General features: G+C 40.6%; 1 long non-coding RNA gene across 1 annotated transcript in view; it reads left to right on the top strand.

Moving 5' to 3' along the window:
• The window catches only part of LOC125283755 (uncharacterized), a 535,062-nt gene that overhangs the window by 367,359 nt on the left and 149,194 nt on the right, over positions 1–18,509 (top strand). The window contains exon 7 of the long non-coding RNA XR_007191731.2: positions 16,956–17,261. This is a non-coding gene — a long non-coding RNA (uncharacterized LOC125283755). The remainder of the gene's footprint in view (positions 1–16,955; positions 17,262–18,509) is intronic.

Genomic DNA, 18,509 nt, shown 5'->3' with positions numbered 1-18,509 from the left:
GGAGCCGGCATCATTTTAATTTCCAGTTTATGGATAAGGAAACTGCGATCAGAAAGGCAAAAAAATCTAAGCACTTTGAGAGAGGTCTTTGGAATCAGCCCCAGATAGAACTCCAAAGTTTGTTGGAGATTTTTCTTTAACTTTTTACTCTAAAAAATTTCAAATACATTTAGCAATAGAAGGGTATAATAACCCTCATGAATCAGTCATCTGATTACAATAATTACCACCTCGTGGACAATCTCACTATATCCACAACCCCACTCACCTCCCCCTCCACTTATTACTATATGGCAAATCCCCACCCAGCATCATCGATAAATATTTCAGGATGTATATCAGAAAGATAAGAACGGGATTTTTTTTAAAAAAAACATTATCACACCTTAAAATATTGTCAATAAAATGTCATTAAATTATTAACCATCATTAAATGATTAAATATCAATTGTATCATAATTACTATGAATATTTCTTTTGCTGTTTTGTAGTTTGTTTATATTAGAAATCAATTCATTGTGAGTTCATCTACGACTTTAGTCTCTGTTAATCTCTCTCTTGGTTTTCATTTTGTGATTTATTTTTGGAAAAAACTGGGTCAACAGTCCTCTAGAGGAAGATCTATGTCACACTTTCTTCTTTGTTTAATTTGTTTTTAGGCTTTAAAAATGTAAAACCATCCTAAGCTTGAGGATGCAAAGCAGGCTAGGCACAGGCTGTAGTTCGTGGATTACCACGGTAGAACACCTCACAATCTGGATTTTGCTGAATGCAACCTCGCGGTGTCATTAACCTGTTCCACTATTCTTTGCATTTTCTATAAATTGTGGTTGGATCTAAAGGTTTGATCAGATTCAGGATCAATCCTTTTAACAAGTCGACTTCAGAGGTAGTAGGGCACTCATCCACATGCAAGCACGTCATGTCTGCTTTCTTTCTCTTCTCCAGATTTGTTTTTTAAGAGCAATGTTCCGTATAGGTTCTTGACTTCAAAGAACTTTTAAGTCCTTATCAGGACATACAATATACAAAAATATAGTACCAATACCAAATACGTGGTTTCCTAACTCATTTGGGCAATATTTATTGAGTGGCTACTCTGTGCTAAGCATCGAGTTGGACTTTTGATACACAGAGAGCCTATCTACCTTTAAGGAGGTCAGCCTTGTGACAAGTGCTTCACTGGAGTCCCGTGCAACAGCTGGTAAAATTACCAAGCTGGCTTCTAGGGAACCAGGGAGGCTGTCCCAGCGAGAAGGAAATAGTTAAGAGCGATAAGTATTTGGAGGAGGGAGAGATCAGGTCTGTTGCTCTGTTCCAAGGATACTTCAGAGAAACATGATATGGGTTGGACGAAGGATAGGTAAGAGGTGGGTGAATGATGGAGTAGATTCCAGTGCATAGGAATGGTGTGAATTGAGTACTAGTGTAAGAGAGCATAGAGTGTGTAGATGGCCAGGGAGATGAGTGCTTGGGAGAAGCAGAGGAACTGTGTTAAGTCATCACAGGCAGAAACCTATTAGCTCATGCAATCTAAGTTATAAAACCTTCAGAATCAGAAGGGTCCTTAGGAAACCATCCAGTTGAGTAACAATAGCAACAAATATAATGATATTGAACACATTTACGGTCATTATCTTATTTAATTGTTACACCAATACCACTGGTTTAGAATTATTAATCCCCATTTTATAGCTGAGAGAAAATTCTTAATTCTCTCCTACCCAAGTTTACCAAACTTGTAAACGCCAGAACAAGTACTTGAACTCAGGTCTGTGCTACTATGAACTTCTATATTTTCAAGCACAACATGCTGCCTCTGCCCTAACTTAAAAGCATAGATCCCCCTAAAATAATATGAATAAGGGGTAACCCAGCCTCTGATTAAACATCCCTAATGTTGGGGGTTATCCAGGAATAGAACTTCCCAGGAGGAACTACCTGTACTCCTTCAGATACTCATTTGTGTCCCAAATCATTTCGATGATTGTTTTTTAAATTTAGGCTCACGACTTTTTTTTTTTTTTAATGCATTGAGAAAGAAATATATAATAAAAGAGCAAGCTTGAGGAAAACAAATAAGTTACCGAACTGGTCAACGCAGTTGCTCTGATTGATAAAAAATCTGGCTCTAGGCTCCAAGAGGAAAAGGAAACAGAAGTAGGAAGGTAGAGAAGATACTCGTATTCATTGAGCATGACTGTGCCTGGCGCTATGCTGGCATTGATTATTTAACGTAATTCATTTAATGTCAAAACATCCCTGTGAGCTATTTGAGAGATGATAGAACGCTTTTTCCTTTGAAGACAAAGTTCTTGAGTGTAGAGCCAGAGAAATTTCTCACATAGGAGGAAATTGAGTTATAGAAGAGCCAATGTTATCAACAGAAGCTTTGCAAACAGCCTCTGCCAATAATACCCAAATCCCTGTCTTCAGCCACCTTTGCCAGTTAATACCCAAATGTTGGCAAACTCATAAGAATAAAATGAGCCCGGCGTGCAATTTTAGTCTGTCCAAGTTTTCTACGAATTTAGAGGGGGGTGAGTAGTGAAAACTAGCAATAGCTAAGAAGACTTGTGGACAGAAATAATAGACCAAAGAGGAAGGTGTCTGAGAAAATGGGGTGGGGTGCAAAATAAAATAAGGAAAAAACCAAAATCTTTACAACTTGCCTTCAAAAGTCAGTTTTGACTTTTGTTCAGTCTACCTTCTCTTCAGCAGACTGTCGCAAGAGAACAGTTTCTTCTGGTTCAAAGTAGGATTCTGAACGACAGCTTTCCCCACAGAAGTCCTTTTTTCCCTTGGTTCAGACCCATTAGCCTCAGTAGTATCTGGCGGAAGAAAGAACCATGGGATCTGCTGTAGAGACGAGTATTGATTGTTGATTACTCCTGTAAGACTATTACTGCACATGAATGATACAACCGTGGTGATAATATTGGGGGGGGGGAGATGTCTATTCAAATATCTAGCTCAAGATCTCTCAAAGTATTTCTGAAACAAATTGAAAATAACACTTTTCAAGTGAACTTAAATATTTATATTGGATTTGGTCTCTCTTTAAATGTTAATAATCTGAACACTCTCAGTGGTTAGATCATGCAGATCTAGTCCTAGGATAAACAGTAATTGCTGACTGATTATAAGTAAATATTTCCCTGTCATTTCTTCTGAAAGCGACCTTCCTAGGTTAATGTGAACTGGGCTAAAAATATTGATTCCAGAAATGAGTATGAAATGTCGTGATTTCCAGTTATTCTAAGAAATTGCTCTTTGAAATTCTGAATTATGGAAGGATAAAGCGGCTCCAATTTAATCTGTGAAACAGGACTTTATTTAGAGTTCTTGCTCAAGTTAGGAAAAAAATAAGACAAGGAAGATGGTGGGAGTAATATTGTCGACTGGTGCCCTCCAGTGGCAAAACTTGAGGGTGTTTTTAGTTAAGTAAAATTCAAAGCACCGTCGGTTGCCAAGTCTCAAGCATTTAGAACGAATGAGCCCAATTTTGAGAGTCTCATAGTTATGAATCAAACCGAAAAGGCTTCAGATCGGACTTCGTTTTACGTTGTGCAGTCCTGGGATGCCAGCGAAGGAGGTTGTTGGTTTGCCTCTAATATGAAGTTGTCCCACAGGCTTGCAAAGGCTGAGAGCCACAGGTGCTCAATTTCAATTTCAATCGACTGAGCAGGAAGAGATTGGGAAGGTGTTTTAAAATCCCCAGGCTGAATGCCTCCCTTTCTCATATTCCCTTATGACACCCCCTTTGGCTTGAAGGAGTCACCCATCCCGGAAGGAGCAGGTCCTTACATGGGGATACAGACCATTTGCTTCTTGCTGGAGGTGTCAACAATCCTACCTGCTGAAGTGGGTGTTTCGAGAGGCAGGTGATGGCCACACGTTCACGGGACAAATGTCTAACACAGGTCTCCTCGCCAAGCTCTAGGCCATTTATTTCCTTGCTTACGTTAATGTCTTTGCCTTGACTTCCTCAGGATGTCTCTGGGTCCTGTCTGGTTTCTTTCTGATCTGTAGGCTTCTTCCACCTTCCTCCAGAGTCTTCCTTTTCCGCAAGTGTCAGTGTCTTCACTTCTGCTGGGTCCCAGTAAGCGGAAAAGCCTCTCAGACATCAAGAGAGGCCTAAGGCACCTATAGTCTTGAGTATCTTGGCATATTAAAACATAAAGAAACATCTAGAAAGATTTAGCAGATTTGTGGCATAAGTTAATGTTTTCAAAATTAGAATCTACTTTCTTGTTAATAATTTTAACACAAATGCAATATAAGCGTGTTATTTGTAAGATGATGACAGGTGATACTTTAAAAATTTGGCTCTCAACAAACTATGAAAAGAGATCTGGTACATACTCATAAATTTAAAGATGTATGAAGAACACCAGCTCTGTAAGTCCTGCACTACATCTCTCTAACGATAAGTATAAATTCATTGAAGGATAATATGATAGCATCAAAAGTCTAAAATTATGTAACAGCACAAGTCTCAGCCCTGATTGTGACACGTGGACCAAATGACCGCTCAGCCTTCCCTGAGAGAGTGAGTGAGTAGCATTGCTATGCAAATAAACATGGAAGTGAGTTCAGGCATAAAAACAAGTCAGAATTGAGGAAAGTATTTCAATTAGGGGAGGGAGTTAGAAAGTCTCTTAGTAACACCACCCACAAAATCCTCAGTCAGTTCAGATTTGAAGCATATGAATTTTAATTGCAGGAAAAACACGTGAGTCCCCCTCCCCCTGCACCACGGACTTGGGGAAGACGTGTACATTACACAGATAATAATCACCTCCGAACGGAAGGCGACGGTTGAGGAGCTCCTGTTCAGATGCCCACATCCACTAGAGATAATTCATATTCTAATAGTTTTATCAACTCTTTCCAGTATTTTATAGCATCTAGAGGAAACTGGAGAAGCTAATTATACTTTGCCTTCATAACCCTTGTCATCATAGTGAAACCCACCACCACCCCCAGTCTGCGTTTGCAGGTAGATATAAGCAGTCAAGCAGAATTTTGAGTATAAATCAGGACTACTGTTCTAAGGAGGCAATAACCTTTTTAAAAATTTTTATTTAAATTCAATTTAATTAACATATAGCCTATTATTAGTTCAGAGGTAGAATTTAGTGATTCATCAGTTGCAGGTAATACCCAGTGCTCATTCTTTCCAATGCCCTCTTTAATGCCCATCACCCAGGTACCCCATCCAACCCACTTCCCCTGGAGGGGGAGACAATAACCTTAATACCCTCTCCTTTTATTCCCGTACGATCTGAGAAAGCACGCAGGCAAGTCCCCCTCAGCCCAATGTCACACAGCTGTTTAGAGCATGTCAACTTAACTCTCAATCTCATGACCTGTCCATTTTGCTAACTTGAAGTTTCAGTAATAATGATTTCCTGGTTGCTAAAATGGTACATATAATCCCTCTCCGTTGCTGTAATATTTTGACCAGAATCTGCTCCTTCATGGATTTTCTTGCTAAGTAATGCTCGAAATGAGTTGTTCAAAATCAGTATGCCAGCACTGAAGGATCAAGATGGCAAAACGACAGGACAGTTTAAGAAGACTGAAGTGTTTAGGTTCATCATGGGAATTGATTTCACTTCAAAAGGGCACAGGCAAAAGTTGAGATTTGTGCTGTGAATTCATTGGTGGTACGTACCTAATTGCATAATTTAACATCTCTTCCCCCGAGATCAGTGATTTTTAATCTATTTTGGGTCAGGGACACCTTTGGGAAGCTATAGAAAGAAAGAAACCCTCTCTTTCCTCCTTCCACCCCCTACTCTCCACCCAAACATAGACACGTAAGCACTGACTATCCTGTTCAGTTCCAGGGAATCCACTGACTTAGCTTTAGAATGCATATTCTAGATCAGTGGTTTTCACCTGGGACACCTTTGCCCTTGAGAGGACATTTAGTAGTGTCTGGAGATAGTTTTTATTGTGACAATTGAGAAGGCGCTACTGCAATCTAGTGGGGGGAAGGCGAAGGATATCTGCTGAACACCCTATCATGAATTGTTGCAGTCTCCCACAACCACGTATGTTCCTGTACAACATGTCAGTCGTGCCAAGGTTAAGAAAATCTGCTCCAGATCTGTACTGCCTAATACCGTGGCCACCAGCCACTTGTGGCTACTGAGCTCTTGAAATGTGTCCAGACTCAACTGAGATGTGCTGTAAGTGTAAAATACACACCTGATTCCCCAAACTTCATATAAAAATGCAAATCATCTCATTAATAATATTTACATGTTAAAACAATATTTTGAATTTTTTGGCTACGTAAAATGTATTAAAACTAATTTTACCTGTTACTTTTTATTTTTTGTGATGTGCCTATTGAAAATTAAAATCGCATATTTGGCTCACATGACATTTTTATTGGACAGAGCGGTTCTAGATTCTCTATAACATTGAATCAATGAAAATTGATTAAGAGTTTGACTCTAAAGCAGGGGCCTGTGCCCAACCTGGTCCAACACCCGTTTTTGTAAATCAAGTTTTGCAAGAACACAGTCACACTCATTTGTTTACCTACTGTCTCTGGCTGTTCTCATGATACAACCACAGATTCGAGTCTTATGGCAAAGATCACGTGTCTGACAAAGTATAAAATATTTATTATCTGCCTCTTCACAGAAAAAGTTTGCCAACCCCAGATCTAAAGGTATGTCCACTATATGGGTAGGGTAAAAATGTTGTCATTTTGACAGCAGTCGTGTTCTCATAGTTGAAGTAAGTAAACCTGGGCCTTTTGAAGAAGAACCGGCTGAACAGAGGGGAGCAGGTATCGCCGAACACCCTAACTGGCTAAGCTGCCTTCATATGACTGTACTTTACATTCCTATTCCACTGGAATATGGCTCTTTACAAAGGACAGTAAAAAAGATAATATCTCATGTTAGAAACAGATCGTGAACTCAGTCAACATTTATTTATAGGGCACCTGCTATCTGCTAGACACTGTTCTGAGAGCTGGAGATACAATAGTGAACAGAAGAAAAGTTCCTCCACTGGTAGGGCGTACAGTCTACTGGGGAAGAGAGAATATAATACAAACAAAGAAATATACAGTATGTTAAGTAGTAATCAATGCAATGAACAATGTAATAGGATCAAGAGCATTTAAGATGATGTCATCATGGAAGGCTTGCCTGAGTAGGCAATATTTGAGACTGTATAAAAGAGACAATTGTAAGCTTTCCCTGAGGACAATTGGATAGCATGTGTTTAAATATTAAGTGTGGCCCACTAATTCTACTTGTGGTAATTTAACATAAGCAATTATTAAGACAATTATGCCAAAAGAAGTGTACAAGAATAGGTTCCCTGGAGCATATTCCTCATAATAAAAAGTGAAAACTTTCTAAGTATTCAATTAAACGTATTAATATAAACAATGCTCATGGCATAGTAAGTTTTTTAAAGCAAAAAAAAAAGGTATTTCTGGTATAATCCAAGTTTTATAAAAAATGTTGTATTTGAAAAGAAGTCTCAAAGTCTTAGACACACATGTTAGGATATCTAAAAGGTAGAATTTTAGGCATTTTTTATATGCTTCTTTATATTCTCTGTAGTATCATTTTAAAAAAATAATCTATAAATACATTTATTTAGACAAAGAAGGGAGACTGTATTCCCTCAAATACGCAAATGAAAAAAAATTATGCTAAACCTCACCCTCGTTGTGATAATCTTCCACGGAAACATCAGAAGTGAGTTGACAAGGGGTAAGATAATTAGTAAAATGAAAAGAATGAATTGCCTTTTAAACAAATCATGTAGATTCTGGGACACGGGTTTTTTTACGTAAAGTCTACCAGAGAACTAAGGTAAACACAATTAATTCCTTATCACATGGCCATGTTGCAATGCCCAGAGATGGCAATGCACCAACAGGAAACTCCAGGTTCAACAGAGATCACCCATCATTTGCAGGTGGCAATTGCAGATGCTATACTAACCAGGAAAACTCAGTTTCCAATGTTTCCTCTACACAAGCATCATATGATGATGGTGGTGATAGTGTTTGGGGACAGGGGAGGAGTCCTAAAATTTGGAGTATTCAGCCCTACTCCACAATTATATCTTGGTGGGATCCAGGATGTTCATGTTAAAGAGTTTCCCTGAATGATTGTCATGCAGACCAAAGTTTGAGAATGAGTGTTTATGGGAGGGGAAGAGGATCCCTTTCAGCGTTGCTATCTCTTTTAGCTTAGAAATGTTTACATTGTAAGAGAGGGAAAAGGAATGCTGAAGAGCTAGAGGAACGTTACATCTGATCAGAGCCCTTGGGAAAAGAAAAGGCACATTGGTACCTGCTTGATCATCAGGTACTAACTGAAGGAAGGACTCTGGCTTCTATTGACTCTGTAAGGAGGACTGTGACGAATATAGGTTAATACAGCCTTGGCCTACTTCTGAACATTGCTGATATATTTTTTTTTTTTGTCTGAGAACTGAAACAAGCCTAACTTCCTGTCCCTGACGAACCAATTCTGGGATCAGGCATATTTTCCCAAGCATATGTTAAACAATAATGAGAACAAGCAAAAAAAAATACCTACCTGTTCCTGGAAGGAAATACTTCCTCATGAAGATAGGACTGCCTACCACATAAAATAGATTATTTATCAAGAATTAACTTATTAAAGATTAATTTAAGACCTTCTCCTCCCAGTGCCTGCCAATGACAATGAATATGTCATAGAATAGGTTTAATTCCAACCATTTCCCACCTTGCAAGACCCACCTTAAAACATCCAGCCAGGGTCCCTTATAAATACTCGTCCTACCCTTCCCTTCCCCATCCTGAAACACTAGTAGACTCTGCCATGGTGACATTTCCCTTATAGCAGTGGGTCTAATATGCATACAGCTTTCCTCAACCAACAGTCCAACCTGAAGATCTATCAGGTATTAATAGTAAAGATGCCATTATGTGAGTTGATGTGGATTGACATGTTTCAGCTTCTCTGGGTTATCTGTTGTATACATCTCATAAAAATTCTGTTTCCAGGCTTCACTGTTTCCTTTCAAGAGCCTTAACTTCTCTTATTCCCAACTAAGACTCTTGGCAAACATCCCCACCCAAAGTTGCATTTATCAAACTTGAACCCAGATGAAAAGCTTAAAAGAAAAGGACCAGATCTGTTGAAGTTTTTGAAAGACTCTCTCTAATTTATATTCTAGAGATGCTTGTAAGCAGTGGCAGCTGAGTTTTACCTTTTATTAACTTTCTTGGTGCAACAGCTGTCTCCCTGATACTTAGGAATTAGAGTATAAGCCCCAAGCTCAGTGGAGAAGCAGGCAGGACACAAAAGAAGAAAAGCAGCCAAAAACGTGTGGATTAAGAGCTTGGGCCGATCTGGATACCAAGGTCAGACCTCTCTGGGTCTGTATTTGTCTCTCGCCTTTGCTACCTGTAAGACCTTTGGCATCTCAATGTCCCCAACCGTCAGTTTCCTTAACTTTACAATGGGAAATGAAAAGTTGTGCAGTGGTGAGGATGAAATTATTATTATTGTTATTAACTAGAACTAAACCACAAACTCTATAAATGGTAAGCTAATATTTTATTTCTACAAACCGTATCTGAAAGCTCTCAGATGAAAAACAAAATTAGATATAAATTCAGATTTACTTTTAATACCTAGTTCTTTCTCTTACCAGCCTTATATTCTTGGGTAATTAATCCCTTTAAACTTTAGCTTTCTCATCTACAAATCTTAAAATACTACTACCCTATCAATAATAAATTTAAAATACTTAGCACATCAATCCATTCAAGCAACTCATATGGAGAGTGCAAACTCTGGAGTCACACTGTCTACATGTAAAATTCCCACTTACTTCCTGTAATTCCTTGTCAAGGTATTACAAGAGTCAGAGTATTACCTATGTTAGAATTTCTTCAGAAGCAGAGAACTTTGACACCATTCCAATGGGATCCACCTTTGTAGTAGGCCAAGATCTCACTCCTGTTGGCTTCTGAAAGGTCTCTGATATACACCAGTCTGAACTCTAACTTGGCTTACAAAAAACAAAAAACTCCTATAGTTTTGCATCCTTAACTTTTCTCTGTAAGACACAGCGGCATTACTGGGTCTGCCTTCTTTTGTCCCCCCCTCTTTTTCTTTTTTGTTCTGTACCTTGGCACTCATGTTTTAATCAGATGATTGCTTCAGGGACATAACCACAAAGTAGTCAAGAAAGAATTTTAGGACCAGTGATCTGATGCCTTGAATACGAACCTCTTCCTTGACTGAAAATTATAAAATTGGAAGAATGTTAAGAAGCAAATATTTTCATGGTCTGTTAAGAAATGCAGAGGCTTTTCACTAGTACAAGTTTACATTATTTAATTTCTCCAGCAACAGGCAAGAAAAATACCAAGGATCTGCCGTTGGGGAGATGCCATTTCGTGAGTGATAAAGCAATAATGAATGGTAAAGCTGAAATTTCAAGGGGTCATTTTTGAAGGGGAAATATATCTGTAAAACTAGTCAGTTCAAGAGATTCACATAGGAGATCCTTACTCTTCAACTATCCATCCATGTAGTCAGTAAATATTTATTTACTTATTTAGTAACTAGCATCTCAGGCACTGTAGTATTGGAAAGGAATTACTGCAAGTTCACTGAGACCTTCACTATTGGAATGTTTTTATTCAAGAGAAACAAGGCAGGAGGTAGTGTCTAGAAGCACAGTAGGCATCCTGGGACCAGAGGGGGGGAAATCGTATTGGATATGATGGGAAAATGACAGGAGGAAGGAACCGAAGGGAAACTGTGCATGGAATATACACCTCAGGCAGGTGGAGAAGGAGGAGAAGGCAGTCCTATCACAAACTGCAAAAGAGCTTAGAAGCATGATCTAGTAGCAATGTGAGATTTCCACTATTTGGACGTGTGATCCAAAGTCACATCTGCTTACAAAGCCTTGCTTTTAACCACTACACTAGTGTCCCTTTCAAAGTATCTTACAGAGAGCCGAACTAAAATGGTGTCCCTCCTGAGTGCCTAACTGTTTCATCTTTCCTCCTTGTTTTCCCATAGCATCCAGTTCCTTCCCTTAGGATAATGCCGATCACTCTATAATAATCGCTGCCTTAACCTTCTCCTGTACGGAACCATACAGGTTTCTTGAAGCCACAGATGATCTCTCGTTTTCTTTAATCTCACCAGTGGCTGGTTTACCGTCAATACTCAGTGTCTGTTGCATGTGGGGGTACGTGGACAAATGGGTGGATATTGGTTGATGGATCTATAAATGATGAAATCAGTGAGTGAAGGCTCCGCATACTTGTTAACCCAAGAGGAGTCCAAGACAATCAAAGTAAAGGTCAATAACACCAACCAAAGTGGCCGCTGTCCGTCAATTTAGATGCCGGTGAGTTATTGATCTAACTGAAATGAATCATCTAAAATACAATGGTAAATTTAGTCTAAACTTCCCACAGCTTCACTGAAGGAAGAAGGGGATGACATGATAGTTACCACTCTACCTTCTGTGTTGTCTCCAGAATGCACATTCCCTGCAACCCCGGCTCTCCAGTGGTCTGCATGCACATGCGTGGTTTGAGGACATTCAGTGCCAACCCAAATAAAATGGCTACTAATTCATCTTCCTCATGAATTAGCCACAGGCAAGGAAGATGCTTGCTCCTCTGCTCCCCCTTTCACAGTTCTCTAGAGCATCGTAATGGGGAACAAGGCAAGTTATGAAACCCTGTTCACTCTAATACCCTACTGGCATCAAAAAAGAAATGGATATTTCTGGAATGGAGAAATAATGGAGAATTTCTGAGCTTTCTATCTCAACTTTTTGGTTTTTTTCTATAACCAAACTGTATTTCTGGTGAAATAAAAACAATTTAAAACTTAAGATTGCAATTCTGAAGTCCCAGCAATAAGTGTGACTACTATTGCTTTACCACTCAATATATATACTGCCAATTCGCCCTATGTTCCTTGGAGTCAGATCATGTCATGCCCTGAAGTGTCAGCTCCTCAGCACTGAGCACTGGGCTCTGTAGAGCAGGGACAAGATAGTAAATGAATGAACTCTCAGTTTCTGCTTAAAATTTGAACTGCAACATGGACGGCACTGGAGGAGATAATGCTAAGCGAAATAAGTCAAGCAGAGAAAGACAATTATCGTATGGTTTCACTCATTTATGGAACATAAGAAGTAGGAAGATCGGTAGGAGAAGAAAGGGGGGGTAAACAGAAGGGGGAATGAACCATGAGAGACTGTGGACTCTGGGAAAGAAACTGAGGGCTTCGGGGAGTGGGGGGAATGGGATAGGCTGGCGATGGGTAGTAAGGAGGGCACGTATTGCACGGTGTGCTGGGTGTTATACGCAACAAATGAATCATGAAACTTTACATCAAAAACTAGGGATGTACTGTATGGTGACTAACATAATATAATAAAAAATATTATTATTAAAAAAAATTTGAACTCTCATACCTAGAGGTGAGGATGATGAATATTTTAGTCCCCATCTAAAATGTGGAGAAAGTCTGCAGGATATTTGTCCACTTGGGTACTGTCAGTTTGGAATAGTGTTGGATGGAGGTCGGAAAGAAGAGAGAGGGAAGCAAACGTTGAGTCAGTGACGCGGATATGCTCTCGGACTCTGACCGGCTTGCAGGGGTAAAGCATCTGCATTCTTCTTCTGCATTCTTCTCAAACACATCTTTTTTCCCCATTGCAAAGCAGGTCTGTCCTTATGGTGCCTTTCAGTGGAGGCTTTTGTCTCTGTATATAGTCTGGCTGACAGTGCAGGGAGGGACAGGGAGGCCAGTGTTCAATGTATTCCATTTCTTCTAAAACAGGCAAATCGTGCATAACTGCAGCGAGTTTGACAAGGTCTCTCTTCGAGTGCATTTCATTAGGGCTGTCATTTTTCCTAAGCTTCCCGCAGACCCGGTGAAAAGCTGACCTCAGACCTCAAGCAGGGTCAACTTTAATAATAAACACGAAAGATGGGCACAGCACAGGAAGAGCACTGCGGGGAGGGACCTTGCTGTATGCCCCCAGAACCAGAGCTGGGTGCCTATCTTCCAAATGCAACCCAGAGAGACTCCTTTTCGCAACGTGGAAAGAAACATTCTGGAAAACAGGGTGCAAAGAGTTAACAGAGGAAGCTTTGCAATCAGGTGAACTTGAATGCAGCGCTGGGCTCTCCTGGACTTCTGTGGTCAAGGTCTCTCAGCTCTGCTTCCCTCCTCTGTAAAATGAGGATACTATTAATTCTCATTCCATAAATTCCAAGAGGTTTTAAAAAGATGTATGAGGGTTTCACTTAGCACAGTGCCTGGCACACTGTAGGTACTTAATAAATGCTCTCATTATCATGAACAGCTGTAACATAGCAATGTGGGATCATTGGAGAAACCAAACACAGCAACTGAAGTCAGGCTCTGCCACGAATTCTATCAGCGTGAGCACCTGTGTCATTTCTGATTCTCAGCTTCTTCATTGGTGAAATAAACAAAGCGGACTGGATTTAGAGTTGCAAACTGGCAGCCCACAGATATGTTTCATTTGGCCCCTTTATGGTATTCCAAAAAGTTGGAGAAATTTCTCTAAAATACCTAGATGTCTGGTTTCTAATAAAAATCAGGACAGCATTTCCAGATGGCTACAACTGTGCAAAAGAATGTTTTTGGACAGAGTATAGAGTCTCCAGTCTACCACAGTCCCCACCCAGGCCTGTTTTCTTAGACTGGGACCACTAATTAATTTGTATTACTTTCCTGGTCCCTGTTGTGACTTACATTTGCAACCCATGGGTTCGACCAGTGGTTCCTAACATTAGCGTGATCGAAGGAGTGTTCACAAGTAATGGTGAAGCCTCCTCCCATACTAATTAAGTCAGAATAACTGTCCGTGGGGCCTGGACGCCTATCTATTTTTAAAAAACTCCTTAAGTATGTGAAATCCACAGCCAAGGGTAAGAACTGCTGGACAAAGCATTTTCTAAGTTTCTGTCCTTGGGACAGTGTCTTGATTCCAGAATCATTACCTTTCACACCTCTCTAGCCTAAATGTGTAGATAGCTACTCTATGAAAATGATGTCCAAAATACAACTCCTACATGTGGAAACATGATGAAACACGGCAAACAAGAACCGAAACTACTTCTTTCTGTGCCTTCTTTGTACTAGCCTTGAGAAAACTCAGAGATGAATTTCTTTCTGCTTAGTCCAAAAAAAAAGTCGTTGTAAAAGAAAAAATATACATAGTCTTTGTCACTTTTATATTCCCTTTCTGCATCTTATTAGTTACCACTTCCTATATCATGCTTAGAAACCTTTTCTAGATTTAATGTTTAGACGTTCTCCTGTAATTGCTCTAGGCGAGGCAGAAAGGATGTGTTGTTACTCACATGCCCCATGCTATACTAATATCATAGTAACATTAAAAAGAACTATTATGTCCTTTAGAGACGTAATTTCCAAGTTTCAAAATATTTTCTTTACCCTTACTTTGTCCTTTCAGCTCTTATGAATATTTAGGATGAATATAAGTTTAATAAATTTTCTCATCAATTTACATCTGTTGGAAAGCTCATTTTAGTGTTTTTAAACTTTTAGCTTAAAAAGATCAAAATATGTTTCATTTAATTGCTTTAATTCACCTATCGCCAAATTTTATGCCTCTATCAGCTGTGCTTCCTAGGGAGGGTGGGGTGACAAACGGGAAAGCAAAATTAAGAGTGATATCCATCAGAGGTTCTCAATTGAGGGAGATCTTCCCGGGGCACATTTGGCAATGACGAGCTATTTCTGGTTGTCAGGACTGGGGGTGTTGGTGCTCCTGGCATCCAGTGAGTAAAGAGCATTATGCTGCTGTATGTCCTACAAGGCACAGGACAGTCCCAACGATGCACTGATTGTCTGGCCCCCAAAGACAACAGAACCCAGGCTGAGAAATTTAGGGGCATCTGGGTGGCTCAGTCATTAAGCTTCTGCCTAGGGCTCAGGTCATGATCCCCTGGTCCTGGGATCTGCCCCTGTCTCCACTTAGGGCTCCCTGCTCAGCAGGGGGTCTGCCTATCCCTCTCCCTCTGCCCCTCCCCCCTTGTGCTCCTGTGCTCTTTCAAATAAATAAAATCTTTAAAAAAAAATTTTTTTTTTTTTTTACTTTGCTCCACATGAATAACTAAGTTGTGGGTTTTCAACCCCTGACCATGGAAAAATCATTAAGAAAGTGCTTTCAATTTAAAAAATGTGGATGATTATTTTTTTCCCCCTTCAAAGTACTTTGTGCTCTGAAATGAAGGGTTATATGCAAATTTTGGCCAATTAGTCTGTGGCTTGCTTATGAACAGGAAGAGGACAAGGTGTGGCAAAGGCTCAGGAAAGAAGGCAGCCCAAAAAACTGCATTTCATCATATTCATGCCACGTCTTCTATGCTTTACATCTTTGAAAACATAGGAAATTCTTGTGGAAAAGACAGCCCTTTTTTGGGGCAATGATAATACTTGCCGGTGTTAATCAATTGGCATAATTACAAAGTGGCGTGGGGATCTCTGCATTTACTGTTAAGTGCACTGCAGACAAAGGATGGAGGGTTATATATGGCAGAAGTCCGGCTCAGACAACACATGACCAACTTCCAAGACTCAAATCCTCGGGTTTTTAAGAGAGTTGGTTCTCGGTTGGCATGCATGTTATTTAGAGTGCGAGTTCTCACTGACCACAGTTACACAAGACTCGGGGCTGTTAAAAAGAAAAAAGAAAAAAAAAAAAAAAGACTACCCTTTGAAATATAACTTGGGATAGGATAAAACATTCCCAGTAACACTTCTTTGGTCAGAACTTTGCTTGAAGTTTATTTAGCAAAGGGTTCTTCTTGTCTCTGAGCTCCACCTGGCCATTTCACAGAGTTTAACTGACATACCAGGAGAACAAGCTCCAAATCAGAGATTGCATGTTCCAGCTCAAACCTAACGGAAAAGCAAAGGTAAGACACACCCTTGGGACCAAACCAAACCAAACATACCTTGGACTCTGTCTGGCTCCTGGACCACTAGCTTGAAACTAATGGACAAATAAACCCTGAAGTCTCTTTCAGTTTAAAAATTCTATGGTTGCATTTTTAGTAAGAAAACGCACTACTACTGGAAACATTCTTTTCTTTTAAAGATTTTTATTTATTTATTTGACCGAAAGAGAGCGCACAAGCAGGGAGAGAGGCAGAGGGAGAGGGAGAAGCAGGCTGGCTGCTGAGCAAGGAGTCCCATGCGAGGCTTTGATCCCAGGACCCTGAGATCATGACCTGAGCCAAAGGCAGATACTTAATCGACTGAGCTACCCAGGTGCCCCTAAATTTCTCAGCCTGGGTTCTGTTGTCTTTTGGGACCACCCAGCCGCCCCCCCCCCTTTTTAATGGGCATTCCATGAAAATACTGAAGTTGAAGTCTACCTTCTGCCTTGTATTGCTAATTTACCTAATTAACAATCCAGGTGAATATATTGTATATTATATTTTAGATGCTACAGCTCTGTGTTCTAGGTATCACAGCTCTTGATAACACCATAAAGTGGGTACTATTACTATCACTGATACCAAAAAAAATGTTGATTTCTCCATTATTTCTAAGATACCAAAGAATCCCTTGTTTCATAGAAATGGGCCGTAAGGCCAGAACTGCTTGGATGCATGCAAGAGGGAGCAGCTCCGCATCACTGAGGCTGAGGCCTATAAAATATGGGCAGAGATAAAGAGAGAAGAAACCAGAAGTGGGCTTTCAAGAGCTGAGCGAGGGGGTGGGAGGGGAGGCAGGGGGAGGGGAAAGTCAGCTTCAGTAAGGGCGGGGACAAGTTTTTAGAAGATACACATACAAGTTCAAGTGAAACAGGCGTGCAATAAAAACCATAAAATAAAATGCATGGTATTCCCCTATTTCTCATAGAAACCAATTCGTGACCGACTCGACGTGGAACTTACTCAAGTGCCATGGATGAGGAAGCGTGGCCGTGGGTGAAGACGCTGGAGAGGTGGGGCCGCTGCGCCTGAGCAGGTTGGACCCAGTGCCCAGGGCTATGCGCCAGTGCCCGGTGAGACTGATTTCCAGGCTTGAATTCCTATCCACTTCACTCCATTGGGTAGAAGATGGCGGCGCTGTGTTCAAATGCTGTGGATAAACACCTGCTCCTGGAGCAATCAGGCCAAACTGAAGAAGACATTTGAGAGAGGACGATGGCAGACCCAGGACAAGGTAAGGTAGGGGAGAAGAGTCTGCTTGGAGATCGTAATTGGACAAAGATGCAGGGCTGGGAAGTACAAGGCAATAGGCGATAGAAAGCAATGCCGTGCAGCTGAAACAAGCTAGAACTTCTGTCAGAGAATGCTGAGAAATCAGGGGGAAAAGGGTAGTTTGAGTCAAATTTTAGAGTTCTGCATTTTTTGCAGCTTGGACTTAATTTGCGGACAGTGGGGAGCCACTGGGTTTCCAAGGAGGGAAGTGAGTGCATTTTCAGAATGCGTCCACCAGGGGCGCCTGGGTGGCTCAGTCGGTGAAACATCTTGCCTTTCGCTCAAGTCATTATCCCAGAGATCTCTCTCGCTTTCACTCTTGAATAAATAAAATAAAAATCTTTAAAAATTATAATAAATAAAGGTGACCTCATAAAGAGATGTGATATCCAGCACAAAGTTAAACGCTCAAGTCTTAGGCTACTGTTATCATGGTCCATTCTGGTTTTGTCTGTCTCCCTGATGAGATTGTGGACCCATTATGAAGAAGATTCTAAATTTACTCGTCTTCCAATAAACAAGGCAGCTGTTCTGTTCTCCACGTTGGCTGCACATGAGAGCGCGTGAGAAAATGTGCAGGTCCTGCTCCAGACCGAGTACATTAGAAAGCCTCAAGCCAGGCCGGGTGCCCGTGCTTTCCAGGTGATGTTAATGTGCAGCCCGGCTTGCAGCCACTGAAGGGAAGACTCTCTTACCCGCAGCAGTAGCCCCGGCCAATGGGGAGCGCCCTGCTTTACTAGCGGCAGCCTTATGCTGAGCGCTTTCCTTGTGACCCCTTCCTGCACTAGCCTTTAAAGGCCCTCAGGCGATTCCAGTGCTCAGCCAGGTTTGAGAAACAGTGTTGGTTCCAGCACCCCTTCAAGAGGCTCGCCTCCCTCCTCCCAAGGTAAGAGGACATGACGCGATTTCAAATCCACATTTGCAAATTATAAGAATAGTCTCCCGATCTTGTGTACTTTCATGTATTTGATAATAGTGATTTACTTACGTTTATTTTTTTTTACTGACTTTCAATGAGGCAAGGTGGAATAATACGTCTTTTTAACTCCGAGGGGTTTGCCGGTTGGGTTTTGGCTATGTGTGTGAATGAAATTTCAGTTATTTAAGAGATTTAGTGTAATCTCATAAATGAGTTTAACGTCAGAGAAAATGGAAAACAATATAAGCCAACATTTCCTTTAAAGTCTTGATAGGAAAAGTAAAACTCTAG

Source organism: Ursus arctos, unplaced genomic scaffold (genome assembly GCF_023065955.2).
Source record: "Ursus arctos isolate Adak ecotype North America unplaced genomic scaffold, UrsArc2.0 scaffold_14, whole genome shotgun sequence".
Taxonomy (NCBI): Eukaryota; Metazoa; Chordata; class Mammalia; order Carnivora; family Ursidae; genus Ursus; species Ursus arctos.
The sequence above is the reverse complement of the archived record's forward strand: the minus strand, read 5'-3'. Positions and strand labels throughout refer to the sequence as shown.